This window comes from Hylobates moloch, unplaced genomic scaffold (genome assembly GCF_009828535.3).
Source record: "Hylobates moloch isolate HMO894 unplaced genomic scaffold, HMol_V3 SCAFFOLD_7, whole genome shotgun sequence".
NCBI classification, from domain to species: Eukaryota; Metazoa; Chordata; class Mammalia; order Primates; family Hylobatidae; genus Hylobates; species Hylobates moloch.
The window spans coordinates 25607694-25621332 of record NW_026652282.1 but is presented as its reverse complement, the minus strand read 5'-3'; the positions used below and the strand labels follow the sequence as shown (position 1 = coordinate 25621332).

Sequence of the window (13639 nt, the reverse complement as noted above, 5' to 3'; positions counted from 1 at the left end):
GATTGATAGCATTAGGGCCAACAGGAAAAGGAAAAAATATGTAAAACCTGTTTATTGGAGGCCGTGTTTCTGAGAAGGAATGTCTTGAAAATTCAGTTTGGCAAATTATCTGAAAATGTGTATTAGAGAGAGACACTATGGCCTAAATAGTCAAAGAAGCATGGATGTATATGAAGAATATCATGTCATTAATCATACAATTTTAGAGTTGAAAGGAAAATCTGAACTCAAGTGACACAAAACTTTTATTGTGAAGAGGAGGAACTTGAACTCATGGAAGTGTTATCACCCATTGTCGTACATCAGGTAGCAGCATAATCAGAGTTAAAACCACTCACTCTGAGTTAAGATCTCCTTGTCTTCCAATCAAAAGCATCACCATAATATGATTTATATCATATTATGCATACATGCATACATATATATATGTACACACATAAGTATATAGAAATGGTTACTATATCATTAGAGTACATTCAGGGGCTCACTTTTTGAGACAGGGTGTCACTTTGTTGGCCAGGCTAGAGTGCACTAGCATAATCGTAGCTCACTGCAGCCTCAAAAGCTTGAGCTCAAGCAATCCTCTCACCTCGGTCTCCCAAGTAGTTAGGACTACAGGCATGTCCCACCGTGTCTGGCTAATTTTTTTTTAATTTTCAATATTCACAGTTACAGTTCCATTGCTCAGTCATTTATTATCTAGTCTGAGGTCATGAGAATGTTCTGTATGCTATTTTTTCCCATAGAGAAAATCATCTGAAAAAACCTCAAAACTCACATTTTTAGGAATGTAAGAAAGTATCAAACTACAGTATGAACAATCTTAGAGAAGTCATAGGATGGTCGATTCAGCATAAAGGATAGAGACTATCAATTACTAGTCTTTAAATTTTACAGTTGAAGAAGCTGTGGCTTAGTGGTTAAAGGGTTTGTTCAAGGTAGATCAATTAGTTCACAGCAGATCAATGCCAGTGACCTACATTTGCCTAATTACAAAAATACTCTGCAAATATGTGTGAGATACACTTCCTCACAGACAAATGCCAAGTAGCTTAAACCCTTTTACACCCTGTTTCTATGTCTAGGCACACACCTAGCCTTCATCTTTGGCTCTGCTGAACACTGAGACTCACAAGATCACTATAGTCTATACTTGGCATCAGATCCATTCTGAGAACAGAAAGCAGAACAGCCTCTTAGCGGGGCAGCATTAGGTATTCCTCTTCAATGAGAAAACGTTCAACAGTCAATATGTTAATTCATAAATAATTCTCCTTGACCCTCCCGAAGATAAACCAGTGTCCACATTTGATAGGCGTGGGAGTCACCCTGGATTACAAGTCTCACATCATACAAGAGCCAATAATTCCTGTAACAGTACCATGGCTGAGCTTCCAGTTTTGCAAGACATAACCCTCAGGGAAGCCCAAAGCTACGCTCTCCCCATAAACCATTTAAAGTTCTCTCAGTGCTGATAATCAAAATAGTGTGGTACTGGTGTAAAGATGGACATATAAGTCAATGAGTAGAATTGAGAGTCCAGAAATAAAACTTACTTTTATGATCCATTATTTTTTAACAAAGGTGCCAGGCTATTTAATGGGAAAAAAAAAATAGTTTTTTTCAACAAATGGTGCTGAGACAACTGGATATCCATATGTATATAACAAAGGAAGGAGGCTGGAACTCTACCTTACGCTTTGTAAAAATTTAATTGTAAATCGATCAATTAACTAAATTTAAGGGCTACAACTATAGCAAAACTTGCAAGAAAACATAGGATCAAATTTGTGACCTTGGATTAGACAATGACTCTTAGAAATAACACCAAAAATAAAAACTAAAAAAAAATAAACTAGACTTTATAAAAAATTAAAAACTATTGTGCTTCAAAGGACACTATCAAGAAAGTGAAATAAATCCACAGAACTGCTGAAAATAGTTATGGTTATAATAAAAAAGATAATAACAAGTATTGTTAAGAAAGATGGAAAAATTGGAACCGTCATACATTACATAATGAGAATATAAAATGGTGCATCCTCTTTGGAAAGTGTGACAGTTCCCCAGGAAGTTAAATATAGAGTTACTATATGACACAGCATTTCTACTCATAAAGACAGAAAAACACATTAAACACTTGTAAATGATGCTCATAGTAGCATTATAACAGGCAAAAAATAGAAACAACCTAAATGACAATTAAATGATAAACAGATAAATAAAATGTGGTATATCCATTCAATGGAATGTAATTCAACAATAAGAAAGAATGAAGTACTGATAAATGTTTTAACATGGATGAGCCTTAAAAACATTGTGCTGAGTGGAAGAAATCAGTCACGAAACAACAAATTTTATTATTCTGTTCATATAAATTGTGCAGAATAGGCAAGCTCATACAGACAGGAAATAAATTAGTAGTTGCCTATGGCTGAGGGGGAAGGGTTAGGAGCAATATGAGTGGTAACTGTTAGTGGGTACATTGTTTCATTTGGGGGTGATGAAAATATTGTAAAATTGATTATGGTGATAATTGCACAACTATGTAAATTACTAAAAACAATTTAATTGTACACTTTAAAGGTGTGAACTGTATGGTATATGAATAGTTTCTTAATAAGGCAGTTAGCGAAAAAGTTTTTAATAACAAGGAAGTGAAACGTCTCCACTAACAACCAAGCAGATTTCAAGATCACTTTTAGATATGGGGTAATGAACTGTACTGAAAGTACCTTGGTGATGAATTTTTCAATGTGGTTTGATGTATTTATAGTTAGAATATTTTTGTCAGAGGTATTCAAACCAGAGTGACTCCATCTTAACTAGGGGCTAGGTAAAATGAGGCTGAGACCTACCGGGCTGCATCTGCATGAGGTTAGGCATTCTTAATCACAGGATAAGATAAGAGGGTTTGTACAAGATACAGGTCACAAAGACCTTGCTGACAGAAAAGGATGGAGTAAAGAAGCTGGCCAACACCCACCAAACCGAAGATGGCAATGAAAATGACTTCTGGTCGTCCTCACTGTTTATTATATGCTAATTATAATGCATTAGCATGCTAAAATACACTCCCATCAGCACCGTGACAGTTTACAAATGCCATGGCAACGTCCAAAAGTTACCCTATATGGTCTAAAAGGGGGAGGATCCCTCAGTTCCAGGAATTGCCTGCCCCTTTCCCAGAAAACTCATGAATAATCCACCCTTTATTTAGCATATAATCAAGAAATAACTATAGGTATACTCAGTCAGGCAGCCCATGCCGCTGCTTTGCCTATGGGGTAGCTGTTCTTTAATCCTTTACTTTCCTAATAAACTGGTGTGCACTTTACTCTATGGACTCTCCCCGAATACTTTCTTGCGTGAGGTCTAAGAACTCTCTCTAGGGTTCTGGATCAGGGCCCATTTCCGATAACATTTTACCCTGTCAAATCCATTTTTTTTTCCCACTGCTAAGCAAGGTATCTTCCAAGAGGAAACAATTACTGTGGAACTCTATTTGAATGATGGACAAAAATAAAACTACTGACATATTATCAGCTATTTTCAGTTACAGGAGAGGAATGGTGGTTGAAGACACTCTCCCACAGTGACTCTACACTGTGTTTTTACAAGGGTGTTTACATAGTTTCAGAAAACTGAATGTTCTAGTAGATATCATGATGGCCATTGAGCTGCAATGGGGGAGAGAACTCCAGTGGAAAAGATCTGAAAGCTTGCTCCTCCAAGGTCTACCCACAGATTGAGGGGCCTACGATAGTAAAAGCAAACCAATGAAAATTAAAATGTATAAATCCAAGCTGGAAATCTGCAGACACATACACAATGTCTACGGTGTATACATAAAGATATAATTAACACATGGTTAATGCACATTTGAAGAAAATGCTCTGGTTTGCTAGAAATCAAAAAAATATTAATTCCTAGAATTAATTAATTCACTCAGAATTAATTCATTCAATAAATCATATGGAGAAAGACATTTGGTACTTGTCCCAAAGGGAGGTACTTGGATCAAACATTTAGAAGGAAAAAATTTGGAGTAGAATTGGAAGAGTAAGATTGGCAGTATTAGCTTTAAAATTAGTGATAACTTTGGCATTTTGAAAATAAAAATATTCATATGGAACACTTAAAATATCATAAGGAAACAATGTAAATGTGTAGGATATTATTTAGGGACTGAGTTTTCCCTTTCTACTAAATCCCCATTTTTTAAATGATTTTTTTTCTACTTTACCTGTTAGCATTACAAATAAGCTAAAATTTAAAAAAAAAGTGTAAAAGCTATATACTCTATACTCAATGTTAAAAATTAGAAACATAAAAAGCTAAATAGGTCTTTCTCAAGGGACCCATGAAGACATTTTCCCTTCACTGAGTTGCTCTATATCTGGGTTAATTGTTTCTTTATTACTAACATTTAAGAGGAACCAGAACAAAAGAAGTATATTACTTCTCTGAAACACTAGTACTTGAATTTGAAGATGTATTTAACCATATCAATGAAAACACAAAAGCACACATCCAGGAAAATAGCAAGGATCAACAAAAACCTGATGGTAATTTTTTTTAGTATTACACTGTAAGAAAATAATGAGACATTTTTTAAAGATAAGAGATTCTTTAGAATTGAAAGAAGAAGCCTCTATAGAAAGATTTTGCTAAGAGCAAAATAAAATTTTGCTATGGCAATGCAAATAGAAATATTCAAGTTATATATTCCATTACAACCTCTATCTCAATTTGTATACACACTGAATATAAGTAAACTTAGAATCTACCCATAATAAAGTAGTACAAAATATAAAATTTAAGGAGAAATGTTAAATATTTAAGGAAGTTTCCATGTAGTTATAAATGCATATGCTCATATATGCAAATCTGACTTTATTTTTTATTTTTTTATTTTTTTTGAGATGGAGTCTCGCTCTGTCACCCAGACTGGAGTGCAGTGGCGTGATCTTGGCTCACTGCAAGCTCTGCCTCCCGGGTTCATGACATTCTCCTGACTCAGCCTCCCGAGTAGCTGGGACTACAGGTGCCTGCCACCAGGCCCAACTAATTTTTTTTTTTTTTTTTGTATTTTTAGTAGAGACGGGGTTTCACCGTGTTAGCAAGGATGGTCTCGATCTCCTGACCTCGTGATCCGCCCGCCTCGGCCTCCCAAAGTGCTGGGATTACAGGCATGAGCCACCGCGCCCAGCCTATTTTAAATATAGCACAGATAACACCATTTGAAAAATAAGTTTTTATGGCTCTTATTTATTTTTATAGGCAAAAAAATAATATTGAATAACAATTCAACTACATTGTAATCATTTTAAATTAACAATGCAATACTTGTCCAAATAAAATTTTCAAGTTTAATAATTTATACCTCATTAGCTAACTAATTTAAAACAAGGTGGTTAAATACTTGTTAATGATAGCTAATGAAATATTGCTAAAAAGTCACACTTTACACTTACTAATTTTAATAATGGAATTTGGAAGAAAATATTCATAATTTAAAAGTGAATCATTTACATACCCTACTAGGAACTATGTTCATAATACACTGAAAACAAATGATTTTGTCTGTAAAGAGAAGTACTTAAATTCTAAATATTTTCATACATAGCATTTACTACCAAATTCAGTTGAAATTTTTTTCCATAATGTTAGCCTTTAGAGTTAAAATTGCTCAGTTTTCACTTTCCAACAAAATAGGGATCAATCATGGTGACAGGAGGAAAGAAAGTGCCCATGGTTCCAAGACTTGTTAGAATTGTTAAGGAAACACCGTTTTGAAAAGAAAAGATAGAATAATGCAAGCCATTTCCTTGATTTTATGTTAACCAAATTTAAACAATTAATCTAAGTAGTTAAAATACTTATGCAATATCGCTCATTATTATCTGCATACACATTTTCAAAAAACCTACCCCACCAAAACATCCAATGATGCTTATAGCCGGTATTTCCTTGGAAACCCAAACACCTCCCTTAGCTGGTTTTGCAGGAAAAAAAAAAAAAAAAAAAAATCAGCTGGGCGCGGTGGCTCACGCTTATAATCCCAGCAATTTGGGAGGCCAAGGCAGGCAGATCACGAGGTCAGGAGATGGAGACCATCCTGGCTAACACGGTGAAACCCCGTCTCTACTAAAAATACAAAAAATTAGCCGGGCGTGGTGGCAGGTGCCTGTAGTCCCAGCTACTCGGGATGCTGAGGTAGGAGAATAGCCTGAACCCAGGAGGCAGAGCTTGCAGTGAGCCAAGATTGTGCCACTACACTCCAGCCTGGGTGACAGAGTGAGACTCCGTCTCAAAAAAAATTAAAAAAAAAATTAAAATTAAAATTAAAATCATGGTCGTTTCTAACTTACTTTCAAGAGTTTTCAATATTTTTCTTATTCTTATAAGTTAATTTTTTAGAAATGAGTTAAAGCTAATAGACACTCTATACATGATGCCCCAGGGAAATAGAAAGGGCTACAGTACTGATGCAATGTTTAAATCAAGTGCCACTACGTAATGAATGTATAAAGTGAAAAATCTAATTCTAAAATTCACACAAAATGTCAGTCACATTACTTTACAATAAGACAAGATGTATTTTAGAGACTTCACCTCAGACTCAATAGTTTTCTCAATACTTTAAAAAAAGACAAAATCACAAATAAATTTTCAAAAACCCTTTAAGATGACATTTTTATGAGAGCAAATAAAAACGCTTTTTTAAAAATAGCTACTGCATGTTATATTTTGAATTGCTGGCAGCTGTGATTCTCCATCTCTGTAACATTTAGGTAAAGAGCTGCTTCAAGAATTAGAGTAAGGATTGTTGACATAATACTATGCGGGAGAAGCTAACATGAGCTTTTCTGTCTATAAGATTTCCATTAACTGGAAAATAACTAGCAAGATGGACAGAAGGTCTTGTGTAGAGCTAAGCTGTCCACAGAATACTGACTCTTACCTTCGTTATTTAGGCTTTTGATGAGATCTTGCCAAGAACACAAGTTAACACTCTTAAAAAGAAAACACTTCTAGTGCTTTCCCTCTGGATAGATTCAGGTGAATAAAATAAATGAAATCAAAATATATCTTTTTGCTTCCATTTTGTTGCATTAACACACAGGAAAAACTATTTATGAGGTTAAGGTGTGAGAAGTCCTCTTCCAAAAACACAGTAATAACAAAAGGATGGGACTGTTTCACAAATTCCTCATATCAACCATAAAAATGATTTAACATGTATTTTGACATAAATAGGTAAATATTTATTGTGCAAACCATATGAGCTTCAAAATCAAACATCTATACCAGGAAATGTGAAAATCATTCCCAGGGATTAAATTCCTGATGGGTTCTGTTTATTTCTTGGTGGCAGAGATCAAAGATATTATTCACTGTTGTTCAGTGAACAAAGACAGCTACTAAATAATCATCAGGCAGCCTGGCTGCCTTTCAACACGTTTCTCAGAACAGTCACAGATACCAAGTCGGATATATTACAGGTCTGGTTCCAGTGATTTGCTACTACCCTGGTGACTTCAGTAAGGAATGAGAGGAGTGGGCGAGGATGTATTGGAAACAGCCACAACCTGGTACTAATACAGTCATGAACAGAATAACAACGTATCTGTCAATAACAGGCCACATAATATGATAGTGGTAGCATAAGGTTATAATATTGTATTTGAGTTGTACCTTTTCTATGTTAAGAAATGTTTAGATACACAATTACTTACCTTTGTGTTCAAATTGTCTAAGTATTCAGTACAGTAACATGTTTGTAGGTGTAACAGGCTCTATCATATAGCTTAGGTTTGTAGTAGGCTATACGATCTAGGTTTGTGTAAGTATACTCTGATGTTTCCACAACAAAAAATTGTCTAAGAATGCATTTAGAACATATGCCTGTTGTTAAGTGATGCATGACTATATGGAAATTTCATATCACTGGTGTTTGTCTCAGTAATGTGTCAACCAGAGGGAGTATCTTTGGTAGTCCCATAACTTCAAATAGTTAAATATCGCCTCATACTTGAAACAAAAAATAGTACAGTTTCTTTTGACTTCATCCTTATTTAATTCATACAAAGAGTTCAGGTTCTAGAACAGGCAAAGCTCCAGACAGTGGGGATAAAATGGAGATTATTTTGTGCAGATAAAGAGAGATAATTAATCAGTAAATAAGTAAAGATTTTAGAGAGCATAAGTTCCACACTGACAACTGTAATAGGGTGAAGTGATTGAGAGTGACTGTTCCTACTTTCGCTAGGTCAGGAAAGGCATTTCTGAGAAAGTATCACTTAATTAAGATTTCTGAGAAAGTATCACTTAATTAAGGGAGAAGCCCACATAGAGATGATCTGAAGTAAGAACATTTCATGCAGAGAAACATCTACTAACTACATAAAGATGCTAATGTAGGAGTTGGCCTGAGATGGAAGTGAGAAAGGGAATGACGTGGGGTAAAAAGCTAGGCACTTAGGACATGAAGGATTTTGTAGACCAGGTTATTCAGATCTTTGCCTTAGGATTAAAGGAAGTCAATGGAGTAAAATTACTTGGTCTACCTTTTCAAAGATTATTATATCTGTAGAGGAAGAAGGGTGATTTAATTGTATGGTGACAAAAGAAAAAAGACATGACAGGAAATAATTGCAACAGTCTAGGTGAGAAGAAATCAGGGTTGAGATAAGGTAGTGATAATAAAGAAATAGAAAAGTGGCCAGATTTGGGGGATGGGAGGTACAAGAGACAAGATCCACTGATGATTAGATACGAAGTTTATAAAAGCATTTATAAATTTGACTTTAGTTGTCGGGTCATAATGGAACCAGTTAATCAGTGAGGGCTCAGCAGGTTTGTTTCTTGTTTATTCTGGGAGGTCTGATGGAAAAAATCAAAAGGTCTGTTTATGTTAAGTTTGACATTCATATTAGATACATACTCCCATGGGTATGTCAAGTAAGCTGTTTGAGGGGAAAAAAGCCTCATGTTCAAGAGATAAGTTAGAATTAAATATAAAAACATATTGAGGGTCATTTGCATATAGTTAGCATTTTAAAGACATTAGATTGGATGATTTAATCCAAAAGAAAGTATGAAGCTAGGACTGACACTAACATTTGGGGGTACAGAAATGATGAGAAAAGGAAACTGAGAGGGGAGGAAACCAGGATGATTTTATGTGGCTCAGTACAAAAGAAGACAGTTTTCCAGAAGGAGCAAGTAGTCAACTGTGCCAAATTCTCTGGAGGGATCAAATATGGGAAGAACAGAGACATGGCCATTCAATTTGGCAATGCAATAGTCATGTGACCGCAGGGTACAAAAACAAGAAAGGAAGAAAAAATAAAAGGAAGGAAAGAAGGAAGGAAAACCAGCCTATGTCAGGGAAGCCCTGATGAACTAATTTGAAAAGAGAATATGAGGTAAATAATTGCAATAAAAAGTATGAATAATTCCTTCTAGATTTTGATGTGTGTTTGCATGTAGCAAGGAGAGTAGAAAAACAAGGTAATATCCAAAAGAGAAAAGAGAATCAAAAGAACGTATTTTTGCATGGGTTTAAAGTTAGAAAACAGTAGAACATACTTATAGGCACATACAAAAAATTGATATTGAAGGAGGAGATAATTTCAAAAGAAAATGCATGAATAAGTTAAGAGTAAATGAAATCCAGAGTCCAAGTGGAAAGGCTGGACGTGATATGAGAACAGGTAAACTTGTCAATTCCAGTAAAACTGACAGGCAGGCCAAGAATGTAGATTTAGGCTGGACATAGTGGCTCACACCTGTAATCCCAGTTCTACTGGGAGGCTGAAGTAGGAAGATCACTTGAGGCCAAGAGTTGAGACCAGCCTGGGCAACACAGTGAGACTTTGTCTCTACAAAAAATTTTAAAAATTACCCGGGTGTGGTGGCTTGCACTTGTAGTCCTAGATACTTAGGAAGCTGAGGTGGGAGGATTTATTGAACCCAGGATTTCAAGGCTGTAGTAAGTAAGCTATGATCACACACACTGAACTCCAGCCTGGGCAATAGAGGGAGATTCCATCTCTAAAAAAAAGGTGGGAAGAGGAGAATGTAGATTTGAATCCAGAGGAGCTGATAGATTTGCAGATGAAAAAATGAGGGAAATGGGGTGTCATATTTCTTTTCCTCAATGAAGTAAAAAAGAAGACAAAACTGTTGTGAGAGGGAGGTTTGAAGAGAGAGGAGAAGGTGTGAAAATCAGTTTAGAGAATAAGAAATGGAAATGGAATAGGATGTTTGGTGCTTGGAGAGGCTGAATCTCCTTTGAGAATTGTTGTGGCCATGAATTTAAAATGAGATTGGTCAATAATATTTAGCTATTTGCATGCAGGCATTGAGATGGTTTGTTATAATCAAGCCTGTAAACCACAACTTAAAGAATAATTTTAGGAGAGGAAAAGTGATTTTTAATTAAACTATACATGGTTTTTTTCTTCCTTGTGCTGACCACTTTTTTAATGACAAGGAATGTGCAGTGCCATATCAATAATTCTTACTAAGTACTCTTGTTTTAAAAATACTAGATATTTTCAGAAAATACAACATCTAAAATGTACAATCAACTTTCCTATCAGATAACTTGAATCTCAAATAGATTCTATAATTCTCAAAATAATGTGTTATGTTTTTAGAAGCCTGATCTTTTAACAAAATAGATAAAATCCCAGGGAGATGAACACTTGAGAACAATACTCTTCAGTAGAACTTTCTGCAATGATAGAAATGTCTTTCTGTGCTGTTCAATATGAAGCTGCTAGGCACATTTGGCTGTTGGTACTCGAAATCTGGCTGCTGTGACTGATGAACCAAATTTTCTATTTTGTTTAATTATAATGAACTTAACTTTAAGTAGCCACAGGTGGCTAATGGCTACGGTACTGAACAGCTTAGCTATAGAATCACTTATCCATCTCTTATTCATCACTAGGTATTTCTTAGTTATTTGTAAAGCAAATAATCGAATGTCTAAATATCTGCAAAATAGACGTCCTTTGGTTCTTTTTTTTTTGTGAGACAGAGTCTCACTCTGTCACCAGGCTGGAGTGCAATAGCGCGATCTTGGCTCACTGCAACCTCCGACTCCCTGGTTCAAGCAATTCTCCTGCCTCAGCCTCCCAAGTAGCTGGGATTACAGACACGCACCACCACGCCCAGCTAAATTTTGTATTTTTAGTAGAGACAAGGTTTCACCCTGTTGGCCAGGATGGTCTCGAACTCCCGACCTTGTGATCCGCCCGCCTCAGCCTCCCAAAGTGCTTTACAGGCGTGAGCCACCACGCCCGGCCCCTTTGGTTCTTAAGTTTAACTTAGTAGTTCTAAAACTTTAGTATGCTTCGTAACTACTATACAGGGTTGTGTATACAAAATCCGTAAGTATTGAAATAGGCAATTCACAAAATGTTTAAAGGTCATTTTAACTCCTGGCAATATTCACATAGTAAATTATAAATTCACCTTAAAGCCTGATTCTCCACTCTCTCACCCACCACAACAGTAAAAGTTGATATGTGCTAAGAACTGACTTCAAGAATTAATATTGAAATATTTGGCAAAAAGATAAATCAGGTAGGTAGTATGGTCATGTATTACGAATGATTTAGTCCTTCAAACTAAAATACATACTTAATTTTATGCAATTGTCTTCTCATTAGGGAATTTAAAATATTCATTTAAAAGTATTAATTTGCTTTATCTTTGGCATTGAAATTAATATTTAAACACTAATGCTTCCTTCCAGCTATTAAGTCACATGGAAATTTTAAAACTCCATAACACTTAAAATGCGATAAAAATTCTAGCATCAGGTGGACTCCTAAGTTATATTTCTATATTTATGTGAACATTACAAGTATATTTTTGTTTCTTCTTTACATGGATTGTGTTAAGTTTTTCAATGATGTAGATAACAGAATGAAAAAAAAATTCCTCTCAACAGGTGGTATATGAAAAGTCAGAATGGCAGGTGTAAACTGTGGCAACACTCGTTATGATAAAGAAAAGTCCAACTAATTTCAATATAAAAGTAATGAGAGAATGACATGGCCTGTAAAAAAATGTCATGTGCCTTTGCTTCTTCCAATTTAAAAGTAATGTATTTTCCTCAGTTGAATATTTCAATAGTATAAATGAAGTGGACTTTGCCACTTATATTTTCATTTCTTCAGTGAAAATCCATGTATTTCCATCATGTACCTACTCCCCCGCCAGAGGATGTTTCACGGGAGAGCCACATAAATCTTTCATTTTCAAATTTAGAAGATCACTTTTCTTTTCCAGGATTCATGTTTGGGCATGTATTCTTTGAAACTTTTCTAGAAAAGTTTCCTGTGTGGGCAAAGAACCAAAAAATTGTGTTTTTGTAGTGAAGATCCTCCGGGTACTTCTGAGAAAATTTCATGAGACCCACAATTCCCTATGCCATTCAGCATCTGTAGATGGAATAAAACTGATTCAATGTACTTCTATTCACATATTCTCTTATCAAATGTGTTCATCGTATTATGATGACTGATACTCAAATTATTTTTAAGTGGTACTGAATTTTTTTTTATGGATACTCATTAATGGTTATTAAAGTTTAAGCTATTATTGCATGTAATCTTTTAAAAATTATTACTAAAATGTTCCTTATATTTAACAAAAAATTGGCAAACCAGATGATAAACCACAGATTCCTTCTTAAATGTTGGCATAGCAAATGGGATTAATGTTATCATGTAGTCTAACTCCATTTTACTAGAATTTTAAAGCAAACAGTATTTTTTAAATTATCGTTTGTCTGTTTGTTTTCCATTAGAGTCCTTGGCATTCATCAACACTTTCAGATGTCCCTATCAAGGTAAGTTTCATCAAAGGCTGTTTGTTTTTTAGTGAGGGAACTACAAATTGAAATCTTGTATATATGAGCCACTGAAAGAAGATACCGTGTGTAGCTACAGATCTAACCCCCAAATCCATAATAGGAACAGTGCCATGTGAGATTTAAGTTTCAAATATTAAAAGTTTTATTTTTAATACTTCATTAAAAAAAAACTCTTATTACATGCTTTGAAGATGACAAAAACCAATATTTTTGAAAGTAACTTTGATGAAGCAGGAGTACTTCCAGCATTTTAATATTAATATATCATTATAGAATTATAATTCAAGCATGTTTTAAGCTTTTTCCTCACATTTTATTATGAAAAATTTTCCAACATAAAGAAAAGTTGGAAGCATTTTACAGTGAACACCCACATACCCACCATCTAGGTTCAATAATAAATTGTATTATATTTGCTTTATTACATACACACCCATCTATTCATCCTTTTATCCAAATATCGCTCCATTTTATTTCAGTGTAAGTTGCAGACATCAGTACTCTTCACCCTTAAAACACTTCAGCAGGCATATCATTCACTAGAGTTCAACATTCATGCTCTCTTAATGCAAACTTCATATATAAAGAAATGTACAGGCCAGGCACGATAGCTCACACCTGTAATTCCAGCACGTTGGGAGGCTGAGGTGGGGGGATTACCTGAGGTTGGGAGGTCGAGACCAGCCTGACCAACATGGAGAAACCCTGTCTCTACTAAAATTACAAAATTATCTGGGT

General features: G+C 35.1%; 1 non-coding gene across 1 annotated transcript; it reads right to left on the bottom strand.

The window, feature by feature from the left end:
* Positions 1-12827: 12827 nt before the first annotated feature.
* LOC116812348 (small nucleolar RNA SNORD74) lies at positions 12828-12897 on the bottom strand. The gene has a single exon (XR_004370652.1). It is a non-coding gene; the product is annotated as a small nucleolar RNA SNORD74 (small nucleolar RNA).
* Between the last annotated feature and the right edge of the window lie 742 nt (positions 12898-13639).